Below are 23123 nucleotides of genomic sequence, written 5' to 3'. Positions count from 1 at the left end.
TAAAAGATATATAAAACACCAAATCAAAATTGAGCTGAAAAACAATGCCACCTGTTCCAGCTAAAATTTCCCTCCAGGGCTGCTCAATTTCTTATTTATTATTCTAGATATTGTTTCAGGTTTTAAAAGATTTTAACAAAAGCCATGTTACTCCAACAACCGATACAATTTCATGAATTTCACAAACAGTGCAAAGTAATTCCTTGCCCCCAGCTTTTTTATGTATAAAGACACGTATTTTTGTATCTATCTCAGTTCTAATGGCACGATTACAACAGTATCTGCATATCAGAACAGCTTTTACTGTAAAGTGGACCTCAGAGGCTTGATTTAAAATAATTCTTTGCACTGGCTAATTAGTCACATGTTTAAGCTTTCATATCAGGAAAACTCATTTAACTATGTCATTGCTTTTCAAGATAGTATATTTTATTTATATTAGGCTGCAAGCACTAGGCAGTGCTAAAAGCTGCATATTAATAATAATCAAAACCAAACAGTACACTCAGCTATGAAGTGCTCATGGTCACATTAGATGAAGAAAAAGGCCCATACAATCAGACCTAAGTGCTCACTACCTGGGAATTAAAGAGTTTTGGCAGTTAGGAAAATCAGAAACCAAATCAATCCCTAACAGTAAAATAGAGCAGCCACCTTAAAAGTGGGTGAAAACATTTCCAGCATTAATTGAGTTATGCCCATTTACTTTTGGTACCTGGAAAGCAGCACCTATTTGTACTGTATGAATATACACACAGCTGCAGTACGTGTGGAAGATCCATCAAAGTACAACCTCACCAATGAAAAATTAAGTAGTTCCTTAGTATCTCAGTTCATAAACCAGGTTATACAACACTAACTTCATATAAAAATCATAATTAAAATAAATATCCAAGGCTGTTGCCCATCTCACCCTCCTCTGCTTGAGAAAGTTGCTTAGAGATGAAAAAATCACGCTTACTCTTGATAGAGAGAAAAGGGTCTGAGCATTTTACACTCTGCACTCCACTTGAAATTCAGTCCATGAGCTTTTACAGCCACACACAACCCACGTAGAACTCTGTAGCTTATCATCCTTTGCTTATCTCTAAACACAACAAACAAGTCACTACTTTGTCATGGAAAAAATGCATGAGAAAAGTTGAAATAACTATTAATTTCTATTTAGAAAAAGCATTAGAAAGTAATCAGCGATATTTCAAAATTGGCACTCCCTCACCTCTACTTGAAAACTTTACGTCTCCATATAGACTTGCAAACAGAATAACTCAGTGGTCAAAGTACACTAGTTCTTTGCAGAAAGTTCTGGTGTGCACAGACACCTTTGGTTGAGATAAATGGACACAGTGTACCTCGCATTAATCTGAGATAGGGGAACACAGACAAGCAGCAGCAATGAGTAGCCTTCATGCTCCATATGACCTTTTGCCTTACACTAACTGGTTTCTGTGTCATAAAATAAGAAATTTACAGCAAAGATTATAGAAACTTACTCTGGAGCTTTTCTTTTTGTTGGAACTGAGAGTGATGCATTTTTGCTTCAAAGATTAACAGGGACAAAAAATCACATTGTAAAAGTAAAAATCAATGGGAAAAACCAGTAGAAGCAGCTCTAAAGCATACTTCTAGACTACCATGGTATACAACTGATCGGTTTATATTAAATATTTTTGAATGACAGCCAACAAGATGGTCCAAAGAAGCAACGGTGTGGAAACTGTGAAAGTCTCTCTGCTAGCATAAAAGCAGGTTTAAGTGAGAAAAAACTCTCAGTTTCAGCAGACACTGGAAATCACAGGAGCGAAAGCTGTGACAAACACAGATTTCTCATTTCAAGACTTTACATGTTGAGACTAACGCATAAATATTTGCCTAAAGAGACTGAAGTTGTATGCCCATAGTTTATATACACCATTAGCTCTGAAATTAAGATGAGAGCTACTTTATTTTGGCATTATTAATACAGAGTATAATTAAAGAAATGTGAAGTCACATGCAGACTACAGCTATTTCAGCATCCTTTCAGGCAACATGACAATTTGTTATCATACCTCATGTTCAAAGATATAACACACTACTCTCCCTGGCTTTCGTTACCAACAAAAACTTCACAGCAAGACAGGCCTTGCTTTGCCTTTCGCTTGTCTGGAAGGAGTGAGAAGTTTGGGGTTGGGATCCACCTCTGCTTACTTGTAGTGAGCTTGCTGTGGATCACCTGGCTGGGCAGGCTCTCCAAGGCACGTACTGGAACTGGGTTTCAGATCCCACCAACTCTCATCAGGGAAGGCAGAGCAATCCCATTGCTGCTGTTCAAAACCTTTCCTGCAATTTCTGCGCCTTCCTTTCTTTAATGCAAAAGGGATAGTGTATCTCATGTAAAAAGATCAGAAGGTTAATTCAAAGCTATAAAAAGCTACAAGGTCTTTTTGACACTGCAACAGCAAGTTTTGAAATTACTATGACTTTCTTAGTACTTCTGAAGCTCTCTGTGTATCTAAGAGATACACATAGTTGCTCCAGAAGAGAAAAACTAGTTTCTCATTCTCCTCCCTTTCTCTTTTATTTTCACACAACCTGATTTTGAGGAAAACATTTAGGTTTTTGTTACCACAGGAGGGCAGGAGCATGTAATGCTAGTGCTGATTTCTTCTTAGAGAGAGCAGAACAAACAGTAGGAGCTGGAACACAGAAAGAGCCAAGTCGAGACCCAGAGTATGATGAAAATTCAGTCATACCAGCGGAGTTAACTGCCTGTTAATGAAGGCGTATGCATCCCATCTGCTGGCTACAGAAGAGTTGGAATGGTTTCAAAAACATTCCAAGACAGACACACCATCAAATACATGATATGAACGTGTGATCCATCCTGGAAAGTTTACCCCACTGATTTCGGCAGATCTGAGCAGAGACAGACACACACGGGCACGGATGTTGCAGGATACGAACTGTGCCCTTCTCACACATTAACTGTCACTGCCTGTTGAGAACAGAAATCTTTCCAGTGTAATTTGTTTATTCATTAATTCTGATTTCAGGAGAAAGTTCTGGCTTGCATCCAACAGCTAATTGGTTCAATAAACAGCATCCCAGTTTAGAAGAAGAAGAAAACATGATACTACAGTGAGACCGTGTAACTGAAGCCTCGATATCTGCTTGGGTATGACTTAGGGCTTCTTGAGAGAGCTGGACTGCAAAGAGAAAGTTTTAAAAGACAAGACAAGATACAGTTTAAATGCAAAAAATAACTAGAAACATTTATCTGAAGACTTCTTACAGGGAAGAGAGAAGAGAAATGATGACGGTAAAAACCTGCTTAACGATGACCTAAACCACAGAAAGTAAATTTAGGGATGAAGTCATGGAAAACAAACAAACAAACAAAAAAAACCCTCCAGGTTGTTGTATTTATTATGTGAATTACAACTCATGGCTATAACATTTAAACTTCTGTTTCCTTCCTAACTAGGCCTGCCACACACAATATGCTATCAAAAAAGCTGCCAAACGATTGTTTGAATGTTCCAAAAAGCAAATATGTGCCCTACCATGAAAGACAAATATGATAACCTGAAATCTGCCGTCATCTGCACCCTGTCTAAGAATCTGAAAGACTTAGAAGAACTCTAACAGAACAAAATTTGCTGCACAAAGCCAAGTTCCCAGGTATTTCAATTCACATTATTTAGTAACAGACATTTCCCTTTTCATGAAAAGGGATCATCTAGAATCTTTAACTCAATATAGCTCACTTAATTGTCAGTATTATAAAATTTTCTTCAATAAGAAATATCTTAGGTTTTGCAAGTACTGTGTAAGAATCATTAAGATTTTTAAAATCTATTAGCAAAGTCATTGTCACAGATTTAGTATGTAAAAAAACATTTGAACTGATTTTTAATTTAACCCATCCATCCCTTCAATAAGAAAATTGTGCAAATCATTCCAAATGATGCATATTTTATAGGATTTTTCTTGGCTTTAAACACTTTAATTACATAATAATTTCTCCACAAGAAACATTTTTAAAAGTCACATACTCTAATTGCTATGTCAGAAGCAACAGCAAAATTGAGTTTTCATGGCAAGTCCTTCATATTCGGCTATGATCAGCACTTTGTAGGACCCCACAGATGAATTGTCTCCTAGTCCCTCACTTCCCTGTTTAGCAGGTAACTTGGTTTTTTGTACTATTTCTTTTTATAAAGATTTATTTTTGACTGTTGTGGACTTCTGTTTACGTATTAAGGCACTCGATAACTAAATGCTTCTCAACAAGACTTGGCATTTACGGCAATCTGAAGACTCCTCTTTGCACGGTCATCCCTGAGAATGAAAAGAAACGCACAGTTCTGCTTTTCTGCAGTGGCTGACTCGAGGAGGAGGGGTAAGAGCAATATAAAAAACACAAAAATCTACCATCACAATTTCAGAAATGCAATAGTTCATCTAATGAAGAGAATAACAATGACTCGATTATTTCCTTGCCCTAGACAAATGAGGGTTGATTTGGGCTTTTTGTGTTAAGCTTGGGAGCAGGCACTGAGACAGTTTATAGGAATCTTACTTTTTTTACTGAAGATGGCATAAACTCCCATATTTCACTGGATTAGGTATAACATGACGGAAAAACAAGACTAAAGCCAAGAACCTGAGCCCTTCCACAGCAGTAAGCATTTTGTTCAGCACCTGCAGTTGCACTGTATGTATAGCTTTAGCCAATTATCGACAAACTTACTAGGATCTTCATTGCTGTGCTATACAAGCTTTAAGTGACATACAGAATTGCTTTCTTTTGTTAAAAAAAATCTACACCACAGTTAACATAGAAAAAAAAAGAAGTTGGTTTTTTGCTTTAAGTATGGTGACAACATGAGTATTTTCTCCTAAGACAATTATCACTAACCATGATTAACTATGTGTATTATAAAACAGATTATAAGCTAACTTTCAGGATCAAAAAAAAATACAACGATAAATCTTATTATACAGCAGACTACACAACTAACATGCTTCAGTTACACAGGTTACCACTACTGCCAGTCACAGGAGAGAAGCCTCACACTGAAGAGGGAGCAAAATCCACTACTTGCCAAGATTTATATGACTCGGACACAAGCAAGAGAAAAGAAAAGGAAAAGCCATTTACTGGGCTGCAAGTAAATATCGGGCCTTGGGATTTTTGGCTGCTAGTCAGGTATTTCTTCATAAAAGAAATAAATATGTTCAGGTTTTTTTCCCCAGTCAGCACAACATGCCAAACCAATGGATCATTCTGATCATTCAAACTGTCATGAAACACCTCTTCCACCTTATCATTTAATACTAATTCTTATTAGGATGGAAACATCAAAACCAGTTCTAAATACAACAGCAAATCCTAAGTGGTTTTGTCACAATTTTTGAGGTACTAAACTAACATTATCTGTAATATCTAACAGAAAATTAAAATCCAAGTACACGTGACATATATACTACAGCTTCAGATTCTCAGGTGTCAGTGTTTCCAGAGTATTTTCCTTATATTTTCATCCCCATCACTATAATTATTCTAAACTTCTAGTAGTCACAACACCACTTTTGTCAGGGTTAAAAATACTCTATTATTGTCATATGTATGTGTTTGCAGCACTATGCAGAATGCTTGATATAAGAAGTAGATTATCAATCGTCATATAAAAGTTCTAAGTAAATGTATGGTTTCTTGCTATCTATCACTTACTGCTTCAGAAAACTGTGTTCACAACTTTAGTTCCAAAAACTGTGTCATCATATCCTTAACCTGAACAACTACTACTGCTTTAGCATGTGCAAGCAAGTGAAAGAGTGACAAGCTACTAGCATCAGATATATATATATATATATATATATGTAAAAAGGAACATTTGATTTAAACAGTCCTTGCTTGCTGCAATTTTCACAAACTAAGCCATGTAAGGCAGAGCAAACCCTAGGATTACAACCAAAGAGCCAAAAAATATAAATTAATAGCTTAATACGTTACCCCACAAAAAATTTGACAACATACGTTAATAACAAAGCTGGAACTAGAGAAAGTAATTCAAACCTTTAACAGATGGCATTCTATGATAATTTTTTTAAGCCTCTATACATCCTCTAATCTCTAAGTCAAGTAAGTGATAGTCATTCTTGTTCTGTTTATCAACTTTGTAAAGCAAACTTCTGACAGATAGGTGATGGCAACCTGCCACTAGTTCCCGAAAAGAGTGTTTGCTTTCAGTCACATCACTGTATCGACACTTTGGAAGGAAATTCAGGGTGCCTCTGGTAAAGTTAGTTGCAAGTCACCAAATGTTTCGGCACCAAAACAATGAGGGCACAATATTTCTCATTCCTATGCAAAAAATATTCCCACAGACATCTGAAGGATTTCTGGAAATAAATGCATAACCAAATCTCAAGCAAACACGTTTTGCAACCCCAAATATAGTGAGTTTAGAAATAGTTGGGGGAAAACTGCTCAAGTTTTAATTTTTTTTTTCACTCTGAGCACCTGTATCAACCTGTGGGCTGAAAGGAGTGGGAGACTAGAACATGGGTAAGTTAAAAATGCACTTCATCGCAAACAGGCTTCACTATTTTATAAAGATGCGCTTCAGAACCCCTTTCCAAAGCAATACCAATCACGAACAAGATCTGTGCTACAGCAAGAATCTATTTCAAAGCCTAGCAGTCAAAGCAGGGAAGGAGTGAACCGAGATGTGCTGCAATATTTATGCAGCCATTATAATGCAAATGCGTAAGGTACTAGAAAAGCCATTTGCATTGGTGCACAGCCCCTTCAGTCTATGTACAATGCCAACAGAAGGAACAATTAGGATGGATGCATAACAAAAAGCCTCCAACCACAGGGTAGGCAGGTCTGCGGGAATGGGATACACTATCTACGGAATCAACAGGGCTCCATGGAAATACTGTCTGCTAGATCTCTCCATGCATCTTGCTCATCCATAGAAGATCAAGTACTTTAAGACACAAAAGCACACAGAGGATTAGCAAAGGTAAGAACTCGCTGCAAGCACTAGTAGCGTGTTTCTCCGTGTGGCCCACTGGGCTGGGGCATGGCTCTGCTCCTCTCTGGGAAACCCCACACTGCTGACAGACAGGCAACAAACTTTCAACTTCACTAAGAAAGAATCATTTAAAAACAGCTACATGTCTTTCTGAGAAAAAAAAAATATTATCACTTTTTATAACAAAAAGGGTGGCAGGCATGCAAATTAGGACCTAATGTACATGCATTCTGAGCATGCTGATGGCACTCTTGTGGAGAAACGAAAATACATTCAAATCTTCCCTTTTTTGACATGTACACAACAGTTAAACAACACTAACCCAACCAAGTATAAAGGCACGCGAGATTGTTTTAAGAAGTTCTTTGACCATGAATCCTAGGATTTACCCACACTGATTCATAGTTCCTTAACATATTCTCAGGCTATTCAGCATGGTCACAATTATATGACAGGCTCTGTTCCCTCATGTATCTCTTGTAGAGAAATACAAAGTACTTCTTAAACTGCAATGATCTAAAAACAGTCTGAAATTAACTACGTGGTATAAAACTACTTTTTTTTAAGCAATTCTAAACACTGCATAATTTCTGTAACCTAGAGGTTAACGGTGGAAAAATTCTTAGTAGTTTAAATTCTCTTTTTATCCAGAGATCATTGTTTCACTATTTTGCAAATGCCTTTATTGAACGCAATTTGGTGTCAGAGAATGCCCAGATTTAATAGTACCTTATGTGTGTTTCACAACGCAGTAAAAAACAAGCAAATTAAGGTCAATGGCTAATACCGCAAACATTACCTGCTTATTATACAACCTGTTACATTTTATCCTGGTACATTTTGTAACATAGCAAGACTACTGTATCAAACAGACTAGACTATGTCAGTCGGTACAATTTTAACATAAACAAGAATTCTCTTATCTGTACAACCTAGCTACAACTGGCTGCTTCACCTTCACTACGGTGTCCTCCCCAGCCCTCTCACACACGCATAAACCCACCAGAACGAGCAAGACAGAAATATCTTCTCCGAGATGCAGTTGCACGCAGTAAAAATAAACACAAGGTATGACAATAACAGAGAGGAAAGCAAGCCTCACTTCAGTTAGAAGTGCATCCACAAAGCCGCCGCACAAAAACAAACAAACAAAATAGAAAGCAACGAGCCTCGAAGTATTTTGGGTGGGAAAGACCAGCGAGGCTGGGCAAGGGGCCGCGTTACCGGCTGCAGGCTGGGAGCTTTCCCGTGTCCCAGCAAAGCAGGGAGCCAGCTGAAATCCACCCACTGTGGAGGGCAGGGGCAGGGTGGGCATGGGGGGCATGGTGGGGTGAGCCATCCCAGGGGCTAACTTCCCTTCATGTGCACAAGTTTTCATCTTTCTTCAGACATGAAAGAGAACCTGCTGCTAGAGACAAACTGCTCCTTTTTTAGCACCCACCCAGATTCCCCACAACAGTATTTTGGAAACATCTGAGAGATCTTAAAACCAAACCTTCCCAAAAAAAGAGCTCAGTTCTTTTCAGGGCTTCCTCAGCCTTGTCAACAGGGGAATCACAAAATGTGACCCTTCTTATTCGCAACAAGCAGAAGACACTTTGACAGCCTTAATTCAATTAATATGCATGAACACCAAGCACACATGCAAACACACACATCCACCTATTTCATGGGTGCCATACTCAGGCCAGCGGCAGCTCACATGGCGGCACGCCAGGACCGCCACACACACCCCGCTTCAGCAGAAACATTCTTTTCTAGAAAGCCACAGCCAAGTAACAATCAATCCAAGGGTTTCCTAAAAGGCACACACACAGCGATCTTCTGAGCAATTAATTTCTGCGCATAGGCTAAGAGTGCAGAAGACAGCTGGAGAAATCGCTGGTCCTCTGAAGGAATCCCTTCAATTGCACAAAATTCCTGGAGGAGAATATACCAGTCAGTGAGATTTAAGCGTCAACATAACAAAGGAACGCCCCTCCCAGCACCTCCTGCCTTACAGATATGTCACTGGAAAGGAAAAGCTAGACAGGGAACAGCAGCTATTTGCCATCAGCACTGTTTGTCGACCTTGCCATCACCACCAAGAAAAACGCTGGGGATTGTTTAACGTTTCTAGAAAGAGCAGAACAGAGGGATGAGGCAGATGACAGCATCTTCTTTGAGGATTCCTCGGTATTCCTCAAAGGATGGCTGTGGACACAAGGAGAGCTTTGTCTGGAATCACCTTTCTGTATTACAAGATTACATATAAAATTAGTTTTGTCCGATGTACATGTTATGCCTTGCCACATGTACATAAATCCTGACGGCTGACAAACATTAGCCTAAATTAAAAGGAGTCCAGCTTCAAACTAGTAAAATAATTCTCCCATTTTACACAGCCAGAGTAAAGAATAATTACACAGAAGGCTAGAATAGTCAGACCCCAATCATTCAACAGGAATTAAGAGGATAAAAGAGTTACTAAAATTAAAATGTATGTGCAACAGTGTAATAACAAATTCATAGGATACAGTAAATCTTTCCCCAAACAAGACTAGAATTATATCAAGATCACCACACAACATATGCCTGAAATATGGCTGTAAATAAGGGTGACTTATTTTGACCACCACCTACTTTAAGCCCTTGATTTTATAAATAGAAGCATCCAATAATGACTAGCGATTAAAAAAACCCACAGTTTTGAAGGCAAAAAGACACAATAAGTACAGTCAAACACACAAACAAGAAACAGTAGAAAATTAAGACCTTGAAGGTAATTACTAAAACTCTAAAATTTCTATTTGGTAAAAGAAGAAAATCCTAACCAAGTAATGCAGCAATGACAATATACACAATTACAACTCCTCGATCATGAATATTCTGCCTCAAAAGTGTCTGCACATGTGCAGAACCTAACAAAACCTATGCTTCCATAGTCCCAGCTCAAATACATGAGCTAAAAATTGCCAGTACTATTTCACTACTTTGCAACTGTTTCCTCACACATTGTGACTTTTTACTCAATGTCCATACCTGCTCCTTTATCAGCTGGTCAAGCCAGGCAGCCACACAGTTTTGCCAAACTTCCGTGCTGCTGAATTTCTGTGTAGCTCACACCCAGTTGCAGATTTAGTCAACAGACATGGCCGTTCTTCTTAATTAAGATTACTACAGCTTTTCAACTGTTTCCTAGGGAAAGGTAGGTATAACTTGGTGAAAACACCTTCTCCAGCCACAGACACATGAGAGAAGCTGTCACATCGCTTTCTCTGTGACATCCCTCTGTTTTAAATACCGCGAAAATCACCTGGCCAGACAGGAAGGAGACGACTTTTGAAACGAGATTCTGCCTCTCTAGCTCCAACCGAACTGCTACAACAAATACACGGGGTGAAACAGGAAAAGAGCCTCACGCCTATGCGAGGGTGGGGGACAGCACTCACAGCCACAGCAGCAGATGTAATCATTACCCTGAGCGCCGGTAATCATTACCCTGAGCGTCAGTGCCACTACACACACGCCAAGACTCTTAAATTTCTCTTTGCCTGTGCTCCGTATCGGGAGGTGGAGGAGAGGTGAGGCTGTAAAACGGAGCTTCCTCCTTTCTTTTCTGTTGTTGTTGTTGTGGCGGTGGCCGGCCGATGCCATCGCCCGCCGGCACGGCGGAGCGGGACAGCCCCACCGCCCAGCCCAGCGGAGCGAGCGGCCGCCCCCGCCCCGCCGCACGCAGCGGGCGGCCCCCCAGCCCGGCCCGCCCCACCTGCCCCGGGCCCCGCGGCCGCCGGGCGGGGCTGCACCCCGCCGGGACACCCTCGCTCGCTCACATACACACAGACGCACACACGTACGCTCGCCGGGTGCCGGTGCGCGGAGCCCGCCGGGGCTGCCCCACCGCCCGCCCCCCGCGCAGTTACCTGCCGCCCAGGCCCTCCCCGCCTTTGTGCCCGCGGCCTCCCGCCGCCCCCGCCGCCGCCCCCGGCCGCCGCCAGGCCCACCCCGCCCGCTGTCAGCCGCCGCCTCGGCGCGCCCCGACGCTACCGGCGCCGGCGAACCCCGCCGCCGCCCCCCGCGCCCGGCCCGCCGCGGCCCCTCTCCCCGCCGCCCCGTACCGTGCGGCTCCGCCATCCTCCCGCGGCGCGCTCGGCCCCCTCCCCTCTTCGCCCGCCCCTGCCGGCCACCGTCTCTGCGCACCGAGCCGTCACGGGACTCCCCGCCCACAGACCTCCCGCGGCACCACGGGGGCGGGCCCGCTGAGGCGCGGGGACACCGACTGCTTCCAGGTTACGGCGCCGTCGCCATCTTGGCGGCGGGCGGAAGCGGCCCGGTTGCCCCTGGCGACGGCGAGGCGGCGTGGAGGGGAGCGGGGCTGCACGCCGGGCTCCGGCGGCCGGACGCGCTCTGGAGAGGCCACCCCGCCTGTGCCGGGGTCCCGCGAGCTGCACGCCGGGCTCCGGCGGCCGGACGCGCTCTGGAGAGGCCATCCCGCATGTGCCGGGGTCCCGCGAGCCCCGCGGGACCTGGCCGCGGCCCGGGCCGCCCCTCCTCACCGCCAGCCTGAATGGGTCACGGGCCCAGCGCCGGAGCCTCTGTGGCACATCCTGGCGAAACCTTCCGTCGCGACACCGGCGAGAAACTTCTGTCGGGATTTCCCTGAGTGAGGACAGCCCAGAGCCCCGTGGTTACGGACTGCTGCTCGCTGAAGTATTCCAAGAAGCAGGAACTGTTTTCCTCCCATTAGGATTAATTTACGAATTAGGGCTTTTCCCCCGGGAGGGACAGGATCAGCAGTTCTCACGCGAGGCCGTAAGAAGTCGCTCACCTCGGTGCTGCATCGCGCGGCTGCCTCCCGCTCTCGCTGCAGGTCACCTTTAGCTACTGAGACATCGCGAAAGAGATGGACCAGGGGACTGCCACGTTCCCGTGTTTCCTTTTGCTACAACATCAGGATGATCCCCAGTCAGTACCTATCATAAGCTCACACCTACATGCTGACTGTTTGCTCTGTAGGAGATAGCACACGCTAAGTGCAACCAACTTGCCCTTGCAAAGAATACATAGGAGCCGAAAGAAATGGCAGTAGCCATTCAGAAGGTAGCCACCATAGATAGATACACTCCAGTGTGACAGAGCATCTGCAATCAGTCGTCTTTTGGTTTTGGGTGGGATTTCAAAGCAAGTTCTTTGACGACTTATTATAACAGATCTTTTGGTACTTTGCTGAGAAAGGTTTAGCTTTTTAATGCTAAATTCTCAGGTGCTTGCAATTAGTTCTCCTTTCAAGCCTAGATGGATTTTGCACTGAGGCAGTAACTCAACGTTCTAGTTTCTAAAACATATTAAAGCTAGCGGGAGTCTACTAATTCATCTCAGTACTTGCTGGTCTAGACTGGTCCCACTGGCTCATGTTTGAAAGGAACAGCAGCTGCCTCAGCAGAATCAAAACCATAAGCAAATCTAGGAGCAGTTTCCTACATCAGATAGAAAGTGTCTGCTATTTCCATTGGTTTTGTACAACTTCTGTCAACCATCAAGGCTAGTTTCAGCGAAGCAAGGCCCTTCACATTGATTGTCTGGGTTCTGCTAGTTTCCTTTGTGTGATTCCTTGGGAAACCAGGCACTTCAATGTGCTTACATGCTTTTTTTACTAATAAATGCTGGACAGCATTAAAAGCAGAATTGGCTTTTCAGCAAAACGGGTCACAGGGCAGAAATCAGGTGTAACCCCCTAGCGACAGTATTTCTCCTACCATAGCAAGTATTCACCAAGCATAGGGAAGACCTGAATGTTTTGTTGACCATGTACTATACATTTCTCAAGCTCTTTGCATGCAAAGTGCCCCTGCTCAGCTGCTTTAGCATTGAAGCTATGTGTACAAAAGGATGCTACATGTCCTTGCTCTGGTTCAGTCAGAGATTTTACTTCTGCTTTTATTCACTTTGCTTTCAAAAATATGACTAGAAATCTAAATAATGTTACTACATACTCCAAAAAAAAAAGGTTTGCTCTTTTTGTGACAAAACATTAAAAGCTGATATAAAGCAGAGCAGGACAATTGTCACTGACAAGGACTCAGCCAAGAAATTTACACTGGTATCTCCTCCCTTCTGCTGCAATTCCTTAAATATGTCACATGAGATTAGACTGATAGTACAGTAATACTTGTGCCAACAATCAGAACTAACAGACATTTTTGCCAAGGCAGAATTCATCCACACAAGATTTGGTTTTAATGTGTACAAATGGAGTAGTTATTTTTATACCCTCCTACTGGGTGCTGGAGAGTTCAGCTCCAACCTACCCCCAGCCTCCATCGGTACTGTTTGCCCCCAAATCTTCATCATCACAGACCTGGCCCAGTGTAGAAGGGGGGTAAAAGAGTCATGAGCCTCAGAAGTATTAGTTACGAGTCTCTCAGGCTCAGGAGGCTGTGCAGATAGGCCCATATTTTGAACCTTGTGGTGTTGCAACTGAGTACCTGCATCTCTCCTCAAGACAGAGCTACAGATAGTAAGTCTGAGGTTTCTCGGCCTCCATTGCTCCAGAGAATCCACAGAACTCTGCAAGGATCTTGAATTACTGCTGTTCGTACTGAAAAGAACAGGAGGGGAACTGTAATTAATGAGTATTTCAAAACCCCCATGTGTACAGGTTCTGAATTAAGGTGTCACTGGCAATTTCATTTAGACATTACCTAACTTTTAAACACTCAGCTGTGCAACCTTCATAATGCTTCTTTAACACGTGCAGCATTTCCTGTGGTCCTGAGGAGGACAACAGCAGCATGTTCTGAAGAGGATGCAAGAGCATACAGAATCACAGCTCCTCCATGGGTCAGAGCCATGCTGGTACCTTTATCCAACACAGACTTCTCTCTCTTACTCAGAGAAACAGATAGCAACAGCAGACTGCTATCCTCCGTCAGCAGTGGAGAGGAGGACTATTGGAATCTGGATTATTCAGTGGATTTGTAAGACAATTCCTAAGGCTATTTGGTATTTACACAGTTGTTTTGAGCATGTTTCTACAAAGCCATGTGATTTACTGCGAGCTAGCTCTTACACAATGAACTAAAAGAAAGCAATTAATTAGTTAAGCTTGCTTAAGCTGACCACAAGATCAGTCTAGCAACTTCAGAATCATCTTTGACTGAATTCAGATACCTCTGATATAATAAGCCTCACTTGCTTTTTCTTAATTTAGTGGCTGCCAGACTAATGAATTGACCCTTTCTCTCTTGGTCATGTTTTGTCATCTAATGACAAGAAAGCCTGTTCTCCAGCAGGCAGGCAGCTGCCGCCGCCTCGCCCAAGGACACGCGATTCCAGTCGCTTGTGTACGACGGGCTGGGGCAGACAGCACAAGGGGCAGATTCTTTGCCATGAGCCAATGCAAAGGCTAGCCTTGGGGAAGCTCTGGAAGTCAGGATGTCCCAGCAAGCACAGCCCCTGTGCCCCTTTCCACCTACGTACCCGGTGTGGGGCTGCCTGCCAACCTCTCCCTTTTGCTCCATTCCCTGCCCCCCTGCCTGTGCCTGACCTCCACTATCATACTTTGATTGCCTGTTCCTTCCACAGGCTGTCTCTCCTTTCTTAACCTCCAGCAGGGCATCCAACTTTGTTTCCCCTTGCCAAGTACTAGCTCTTGTATGGTTTCTCATCTCACTGCCTATCCCCTGGACTTTCCTTTCTCTTCCTTCTTGTGTCCTTGTACTTACAAACATTCTGCTGTCTGCTGCCAGTTCCTCACCAGCCAGTCTTAGCATAAAACTCCTCTACTTCCCAGATTCACATTCTTTGTGAATCTCAATCTTCCTCTACCAAAACTCAAACCTCAAAATTCCCACTCCTAGGTTTTACCTTCCTCTCACCTACACCTCAATCTATCCAGACCTTCCTGCTCTAGCCTATTCCTTCTCTTGAACCATTGGTTTACCAGAAGTTTTGCTTCAGTCTCCTAGCCAAGGGTTGCAATGGGTTTAGTTGTTTTGGAGGAGAGATGCACACTTTGAAGGCTGATGGCACAACAAACCCCATTTCATTTTGGGAGTACCATACCAATCACAAAAATAGTGCATGCCTTTGACATTGCCTTTCTAGCTTCCCCTTGAATGTCACCTTGGCTCCACTGCCTTTATTATGAGTACACAAAAACTGGGAAAGATGGAATAGTTGGCACAACTCAGGAGTTGAAGGGAGGAGAGAGGAAGGGTGCTAAGCACAGAAACTGTAGCTGGAGGATGTGCACGGACATTCAGAGCTCTGCTCCACGTCCAGAAGCTCAAACTCCAACAGAGCAGCTGACAAGACTGAACACAGGGACTGTCTCACCAGAGCAAAAGCTTCTGCTTGATGCGAGGTGCTGTTGCAACACAGAGAAGGATGCACAGAAGGGGAACCTCAGAATGTGGTTCTTTGTTGAAGGACTACAGTACAATAAGATGTTGCTATTTTTACCGTCTGTTCCTGGTATGTGCTCAGTCGGGGCTGCTTAATTCAGTGACAACAAATCATTTTTGCTTTTTCCTCCAGCTGATTCTACAAAGCAGCTATATGAGAAAAGGACACAGTTTGATTCAGTCACCTATCTTACGGTTGTAAAACACTATGTAAAAAACACTTCTGGTCCTGACAGTTTCAACTTTCAACTCCTTAGCCACCTATCTACATTTGTCAGGCTGTCAGCAATTTTTTTAAACAGACTTCCTAGGTCTTCCAGGAGCTCTTCCAGGTGGAAAGACAGGACATATCGATGCTGAAACGCCACATCCAGAATGCCAATACATAAAACAATTTTATCTCATTTACTTGCATGCACACAAACTTTTCCAAGTATACACTGTGTCCTAACTGCCCCAGGGCCAGCAGTTCTTCAGTTTATTTAGTGAGGGAAAACTGCAAATCCAGCAGGCTATCAAGCAAGCAAATCTTCAGTTATACAAACGCAGAGGAAAACCTGTTCTAACAATTTCTCTTTCAAAGTCAACACTACAAACAACAGAAAGAAGCAAGAAGTTTTTCATTCACAACTGACAATAAACTGTATTTTTTGTGAAGATATCCTAGACAGGATAGTATCAGCTGTTAGAAACTCCTACTTTTCTCTGCAGTGAAAGACAGAGCAAATTAAAGGCTTCAGTTGTCTGTACTTTGAGAAGAGAGCAAGGCTGGAATGAAAACTCAGTTAAACTGAAACAGATGCTGATTATTCCAGCTCCAGTCAGGCCAACCCTAAAGAAACCAACCTTGACTTCATTTCTTTCTTCTGGTACCCGCAAATTCGTTTCTGACATCCCAGGGTAACTCAAAAGGACAAAGCAGGATTCAACAGGACATTCTGTGCTGCGGTGGACAAGCTGCTCTCAGCTTGGGTCAGCAGCACCTGAATTTCAGTAGGCAATGTGCCCGCCAAGGACTAACGGTGTCCAGGAGTAGCATAACTCCCATAGCTAAGGGGCAAGAGGGGATGGGTACTCAGAAAAGCTGTTTTAAATCTCCAGAGCTTAAGGAAGATAAGTCTGTACTTAGTCTCTCTGAGTCATATTCTGAAGAAATCACTTTTTCCATTGACCTCATGCAGACCCCTAGGGAGTTGAGCTTTCCAAGGGAAAAGCCACTTCCTTCCCAGGAAAGTGCATTCAAGCCTGGTTCACCAGCTTTTTCCGTGCCACACGCTGCTGTTGGACTGCAATGCTGCATGAGCACTGTGTCTCCTCTCCATATGCCTGCAGGTGGTACAATGCATCTCCTATCACTGTACCTGTTTCACTTGGCTCTCATGCCAGCCTTCTAAAACTCGCTGGCACCAATAAACTGGGACTGTGTGACTTAGATTTCATTTACACTGCATGTTGTTTCATGCCTTCAAAGGTCTGTGAAGATTAGTACCAGGCTGACTGGTATGACACAGTACGTACGTGAAGCCTGAGCTTTTTCTCTGCTGAACTTCATACAAGGGCATACCCTGTCTCTGTTCTATATAAAAGAGAAAGCAGGCTCCCACTTCCTTATTGTCCTGTCTTCCAGGCCTCAACAGCCACAACAAGGTAACAGTGTAACCTGTGCCTCAGCAAGTCCAAAGACAACCGGTTCTGTGCTGTTACCAGTTTTGGCTGATAAAGGTGTGAAGCTGAAGGAAGGAGACTGCCTTAGCAGCCAAGAAAGAGGAAAGGTCTCTGGGAGTGGTGGCCCTAGGAAGACAGAACAATTTTATTACCGGGTTTGTTAAGATTACTGTAAACAACTTAACTGTGTCCTAAAAGTGACTGGGAGTGGCAGCACATCCATGCTGAGCTGTGTGAAAAAGCCAGCTGCCCCATGCCCAGGCAAGTATCATTGCCAGCAGGTTAACCAAGGCCACAGGCAGAAGTAGTTTTACTCAGGATTACATCTTGTCACTGCTGCAAGATTCACTGTCTGAAACATAGAAGAAGATGAAGATCAGCTGAATAGAAGAGTTCCTATGAAAACAAACCAAACCAAACCAAACAACCAACCTTCATTCTCGTTCTCACAAAGAGAAAAAAAAAATCTTTAAAATTACTTTGAGAAGGGAAAATTGAGTTGGAATTAAATATTTGCCCATTGGCCTTAATCACTGCAGCTCTGCTATCTATCTTCTCTCCCTTTGCCAGTCTGTCAGCAGGGATTGAGTGTTCTCTGGGAGCCAAGGATGGATTTCCTGAATGGTGACAAATAGCAGTAAAGCCTAAAGTCAATTCCATGGTGAAATCATTATATAAATTGCTCCTTCCTACAGGAAAGAGGTGAATGAAAAATAAAACAAATAAGAAAATAATATGAAATGAATAACTATGATTGTTATGGGAAGTGAAAAGAACAATCCTAACAATGATGCTGGCTTTGTCTGGGAGCCAGGCATTACAGGGAGTACACCTCTAAAGGAAAATTTCAGTTGAGGATTTCTGAAATAGAAACCCAGCCCTGAAAACTGCATCATTTGGTGCAGAATGATCTTCCAAAAGGACATCATGGAACTCCTTCTGCCCAGAGCCATGAAAACTAGAGCAGAATGGGTGCGAGCAACCTAGTATTTAGTATTATGTGGTAGTGTACAGCAGCCTTGATCTTGATCTTGTGTGCAGGGTGCTGTACAAAAAGATTGTTCTGATCCAGAGACTGAAAGCTAAATGTAAGACCATAAAAATGACACACATTCATCACAGACACAGAGAGCATGAGGAAAGAAAAGCAGTCAGCACGCTGCCAAGTTTTTTTATAGGCCATACAGACAAGAAGAGCATTGGAGAGAGCTCTGAAAGATGATTTTTTTTCAACACATGTTAATAAGGGGTTGGTTGCAGGGCTGGGAGGAAGTGAAGAGATGTTTGAAAGGGTAACAAGTAGGTAGTGGAACTGGTCATCACAAGCTGGTCTCGGGGAAAGGGCTGACATCCTGGTAATACTCTGAAACAGATGAACAGGGATGGGTTGGGGAAAGACAAGTCTTGAAGAGGCTGATGTTTGACATACAAGAAAAGAGAGAGTTAGCAGACAGAAAAGAAAGAGGCGACACAGAGCATTGGGCTAAGAATAGTCCTGCATTGTGAGGACAAGGGCTTAGTTATTCAAGAGTTTTCTTTCTCCCTCTTGTTTCTCAGGGGGAGGAGCAGTGTTTCAAGGGAGAATAATACAATCATTTGACTGTGTTAAGAGATTTATGGTCTGACTTTACCATATGTGTTAAAATATTGCTTCTCTTTCTAACATATGCTTTAGACATAGATGTTATTTTTTCTACAGAGAAGACTGACTTCTGCATACAAAGGCTGGGACTTCATAGAAGGATCCAGCCATGCTGGGTAAATACAAAGTGACGTAAATGAAGAGCAAGTCTTAGATTTTTTTCCACTCAATTAAATAAAGATAGCAAGAGAGACACTGAGCAGTGCATGGTGGTGAGAAACTGGAATAATTAAACACTAATATGACAGACGGTGCATTTACGGGCAATTACAGCATGCCTCTGCTGGCACTTGAAGGCACAAGGCCAAAAACTTAAGTGATTCAAACCACACAAGTAGAGCAGTAACCTCCTAGAAATGCCAGTTTAGAGCACCTGGCTTGAGAGTCCAGAATGGGACTTGTATGTAGCAATAAGTCTCTGCACTTACCAGACACTACAGTTAGACATAGAGCAGGAAGCACGGCTTGTGATGGAGCTGTTTCTGTGTCCCTCAGATAATACATTTCCAGTCATTTTACAATGTAATAGTGAAAGACAAATCTTCACACTGAAGGATGTTTCCTTCTTGCCTTGTGCATACAGCTTAATGATACCACTGCATCAAGCAACAACAGATTTGAAATAAGTATATTCAGAAAGCTCAATTAAAAGAAATCACCCATCTGTCAACTCCCTTCCAAACACAAGGACTGGGTTAAACACCAAGCTTCAGGCCCTGAAGGCATTTGTGATTCCCTCAGGGAGTCACACCAGGCTTTCTGTTCTCTGCCTTACCCCCACCCAGTAAATCCAAACCACTTTCCTCCTCCTGAATGCATCGAGGATGGGCTCTGTAGCCCATGGTACCACTCTGCAGCCTATGGGGCCAACTGCATGAAATCTGCACGATTATTTTGGAAAGCATCAGTAGGAGTAACTCACCACACAGCACAGCCATCCCGGTGTGCTCCATTTCTGACCTTGTCAGCACACAGAGAGGTGAAATAAGTTCTAGATTTTTAGAAAAGAAGAAGAAGAAAAGAGAGAGAGATCTGCCTGAAAAGCAAACACAATTGAGGTGTTGTCAAAAGCTTCTTAAACTGTCAACAAAGTTATTTACTTAAACTCAGAACAGAAAATCACTTTCAAGATGGGTAATTCTCATGAAAGGGGCTTTATTTTTAAACACTCCACATCTGGAGCTACATGATTGTACAGGACTCGAATCAGATTTTTGTTTTTAAGGTAAGGACTTGATTCCAGACTTTCTTGTCAGATGGAAAAAAATGGAAAACATGAACTTGAAAGGCTTAAAAAGCAGCATGAAAATAAAAAGCATTTAAAATGTATAAAGACAAGAAAACACACCTTGTAAACAAATGAGACTGGCAATATTGCTTCACCTAAATGCTTTTTTCTTCTACTTAGTAGGAGATGTTTCTCAAGACTTTAAGTAAGTGTTGTTTTGTATCTGCGGGGCTTTCAGCAAGCGGCTGCCACTTATGAAACTCTCTGGATTCCAGCAATGAACATCTCTGCTGTCAGCTGCACTCAGAGTATCTGGGAAGAGGAAAACAAGCTTATCATTTATAAAATTATTGCTGGTTTTGTGGTTGTGAGGCTTTCTGCAGCATACAAGAATAACTTGTTTGTCACATCAGTAAAACAGGGATATGCAAGGAAGAGCAGGCGCGTTGTCTTCTCCACGGGTGCCACTCTCAAGCTTTGGGAAACAACATTGGGTTTTACCTGAAGGTCAAGTCTCAGCACTTGAGGAAGCTGCACCCCATGAGGATATAACTTGATACCTGGGCATCGTAATGCTGTGCACAAGGATGGTCTTTTCTGACCTCTCCAGCCACAGGAGGTGTCACTGAGACAATGCACTGACTTGGCATGGTCCCCACTACAAGCACGCTGTGCTTTTCCCACACTGAAGGGCTCGGGCAAAGTATTTCAGCTTTCTAGCTATTTCTGGCAACTAGGAAGGCCTGTGAGAGAAAGGAGTCTATGTTCAAGCACAAGTCGACCTCAGAGATAGAAAATGGCAAAAAACCACAGTATAACTAAGCTTTCTTTAGTAAAAGAAAACATTGGGTCCCTCATTTGTAATTGAGAGTCACATCTTCTCTTGTTCCTCTTCCAACAAAGGGAATTAAGTCTTCTACACCACACTTTCCTCTCAACTATGGCTAACACCACTCCAGTGAGTAAATACTAGCCTTACTCAAAGCTCAACCCATCCCTGTTTTTATAGCACTTTGAAAAATACAATATTAAGCTGCAGACAATGTCCATGCCTCTCTGCTCTCTCTCATCTGGTCCTTCCACTCCTGAAGGTGGTAACTGTTTTTTTCCCCAATGGAAAGAGGTGTCTTAAAAGCAGACTTACTAGAGACTGTTGAAAACAACCTCCACAATCACGCCTGTCCCAGAGCTATCAGCTTTCTAGACAGGCTGCCAAGTTGGCATTTGACTAGCTGAGAAAATGGATTTAGCACACGATGCCAGATTCCACTTCTCAGTCACTAAAACGCTCAAGTAACAAACTGCGTTGACCATTGTTTCTTATCACCAAGCAAACAAACCCCGTTGGCAGGAAAACTGCCTTTGGAAAGTGATTCCCTACATGACTGAGATGATCTCTGGTTGCTAGAAATGCCAGTCTTCACATAATGCTGATCTCCAGGTGGCCATTGACATGGCAAAGGACACTGTTAAAAAACTTAGCCTGCAATTTGATTTCAGTGTTTTGCTTTCAGTTCATCTTCTGTTGCTCTGCAGGCCATATTTATTACCACAGGAATAACTGTTGGTTTCACAGTGCAACATTTTCAGTCACAACTGGCTTTTACATTCATTTTTTTAGCCAGAGCCAAGATGCTGGATCAGTTTTTAAAAACAAACAAACAAACAAACAACTACTCAAGTACCAATCTGCAAATTGCATACACTGTTTAAAATGCCGTGGTCTACAAACAGTCATAGCCTTCACAAATCAGACCCTAGTCCTTTCCCTCCCAATCAGTCCAAAATACTAGTTGGCACACAGACTGGCACACCAGACAAAAGAGCTTTTCCCACTGAAATCAGCAGGAATGGTTCTGTGCACTTCAAAGGGTAGAGAAGGATAGGCCAAGCAAGCTAGGCCATTTTATAGCCTCCTCAATGCCAGTCACTTGACCTGAAACTGGAAGATGTGAATCACAACAAAACAGATCCACTTCTGTCCTGCCCCAGACCAAACCAGAAATGTTATCTTTGGCTGACTCCACAAAAGGCAGGAAGCAAGAGACTCACTCTCACCTTCTCACAGGTTCTCTGCTGGCTTCCAACCCAACAAGCAGGCGATGCTTCAAGTGAGATGGAGACGAGCTACCTGAGGGACCGTCAGTTTCTTACTCTAGGTTGCCTTAGAGGAAAAAGGAAATAGTTCTGAAACAATGCAGACAGAGGCTTTAAATAACTACCAGAGAGGTGTCATTTACTGGAAGTTCTGCTCCAGGTCTCGCAGCACACCCATGTGCTGGATCCTGTAGTTGAGGGGCCCAGCCTGCACTTGAGCTAGCAGAGGGACACACACAGCCAGCTACATCAAGGCAGAATGGAAAAGAATGATGAGCAAAAAACATCTTCCCTTTTATTTTATTCACTCACTGCCAGTCCCTGTGCAGGAGTCAGAGGCCAGCTCCAAGGTCAGAGCAATTAAAGGAGCTGTCCCCGCCTGCCGCGGCCAGGTGAGCTGGACGATGGGCTTTAACCGCCAATCCACAAGCAAAGGCCACGGCGGAAAACGAGCGCAGGGCACGCAGACAAGCTCATTAGTGACATCTACAATGACAGCCCGGAACGGGGGTGGTGCTGAGGTGTCGCACAGAGGGGCGGGCGGGTGAGCCGACCCTGCAGTAGTTAGCACTGCCGAGAGAAGAGCTGCTACGTGCAGAGATCCTGCAACCCGCCAGGCTGCTGGCGTACGGAAGGATCTCGGGCGCACCGGCCGATCAAGTTTGACGACGTTTAAGCCCTCAGCGCTTAGAAAGACACCGTCTTTTACTACCGTTTAACATGTTAAACAGGAGCGTGACTCACATCGCCAGTCCCGCGGCGCAGCCTGAAAATGAAAGCCGGAACGCGGACGCCCTGGCCAGGCCCGTCTGCCGGACGGTGTCTGCTGGGAGGGCTATTTAAAAACCAAACAAAACGAATGCCGGGTTTGGGGGCGAGGATGGGCAGAGGCGCGGCGGGCGGGACGGCAGGCGGCGGGGCCGGGCAGAGGCCCGGCGGGCGGGACGGCAGGCGGCGGGGCCGGGCAGGCCCGCGCAGGTCCGGCGGCGCCGCCCCGCCGAGGAGCCGCAGCGCGATGCAGGGAGCAGCCGGGAACAACCCCCGGTGCGAGCCAGGGCGCGGCGGCCGGCGGGGAG

At 43.8% G+C, this 23123-nt stretch overlaps 1 protein-coding gene across 3 annotated transcripts in view; it reads right to left on the bottom strand.

The window, feature by feature from the left end:
• Positions 1-22985, bottom strand: part of SHOC2 (SHOC2 leucine rich repeat scaffold protein) — a 78206-nt gene extending 55221 nt beyond the window's left edge. Inside the window, exons 1-4 of one of the 3 annotated variants that reach the window (XM_062001104.1) lie at positions 22792-22985; positions 22009-22114; positions 20071-20262; positions 19645-19758 (exon numbers count right to left, since the gene is read on the bottom strand). The gene's annotated coding sequence lies outside the window, so the exon portion shown is untranslated. Of the gene's footprint in view, positions 1-10052; positions 10209-11128; positions 11207-19644; positions 19759-20070; positions 20263-22008; positions 22115-22791 lie in introns of those variants that run through there. The other 2 variants (XM_062001106.1, XM_062001105.1) reach the window with 2 other exon arrangements.
• Positions 22986-23123: the final 138 nt, after the last annotated feature.

This window comes from Colius striatus, chromosome 8 (genome assembly GCF_028858725.1).
Source record: "Colius striatus isolate bColStr4 chromosome 8, bColStr4.1.hap1, whole genome shotgun sequence".
Taxonomy (NCBI): Eukaryota; Metazoa; Chordata; class Aves; order Coliiformes; family Coliidae; genus Colius; species Colius striatus.
The sequence above is the reverse complement of the archived record's forward strand: the minus strand, read 5'-3'. Positions and strand labels throughout refer to the sequence as shown.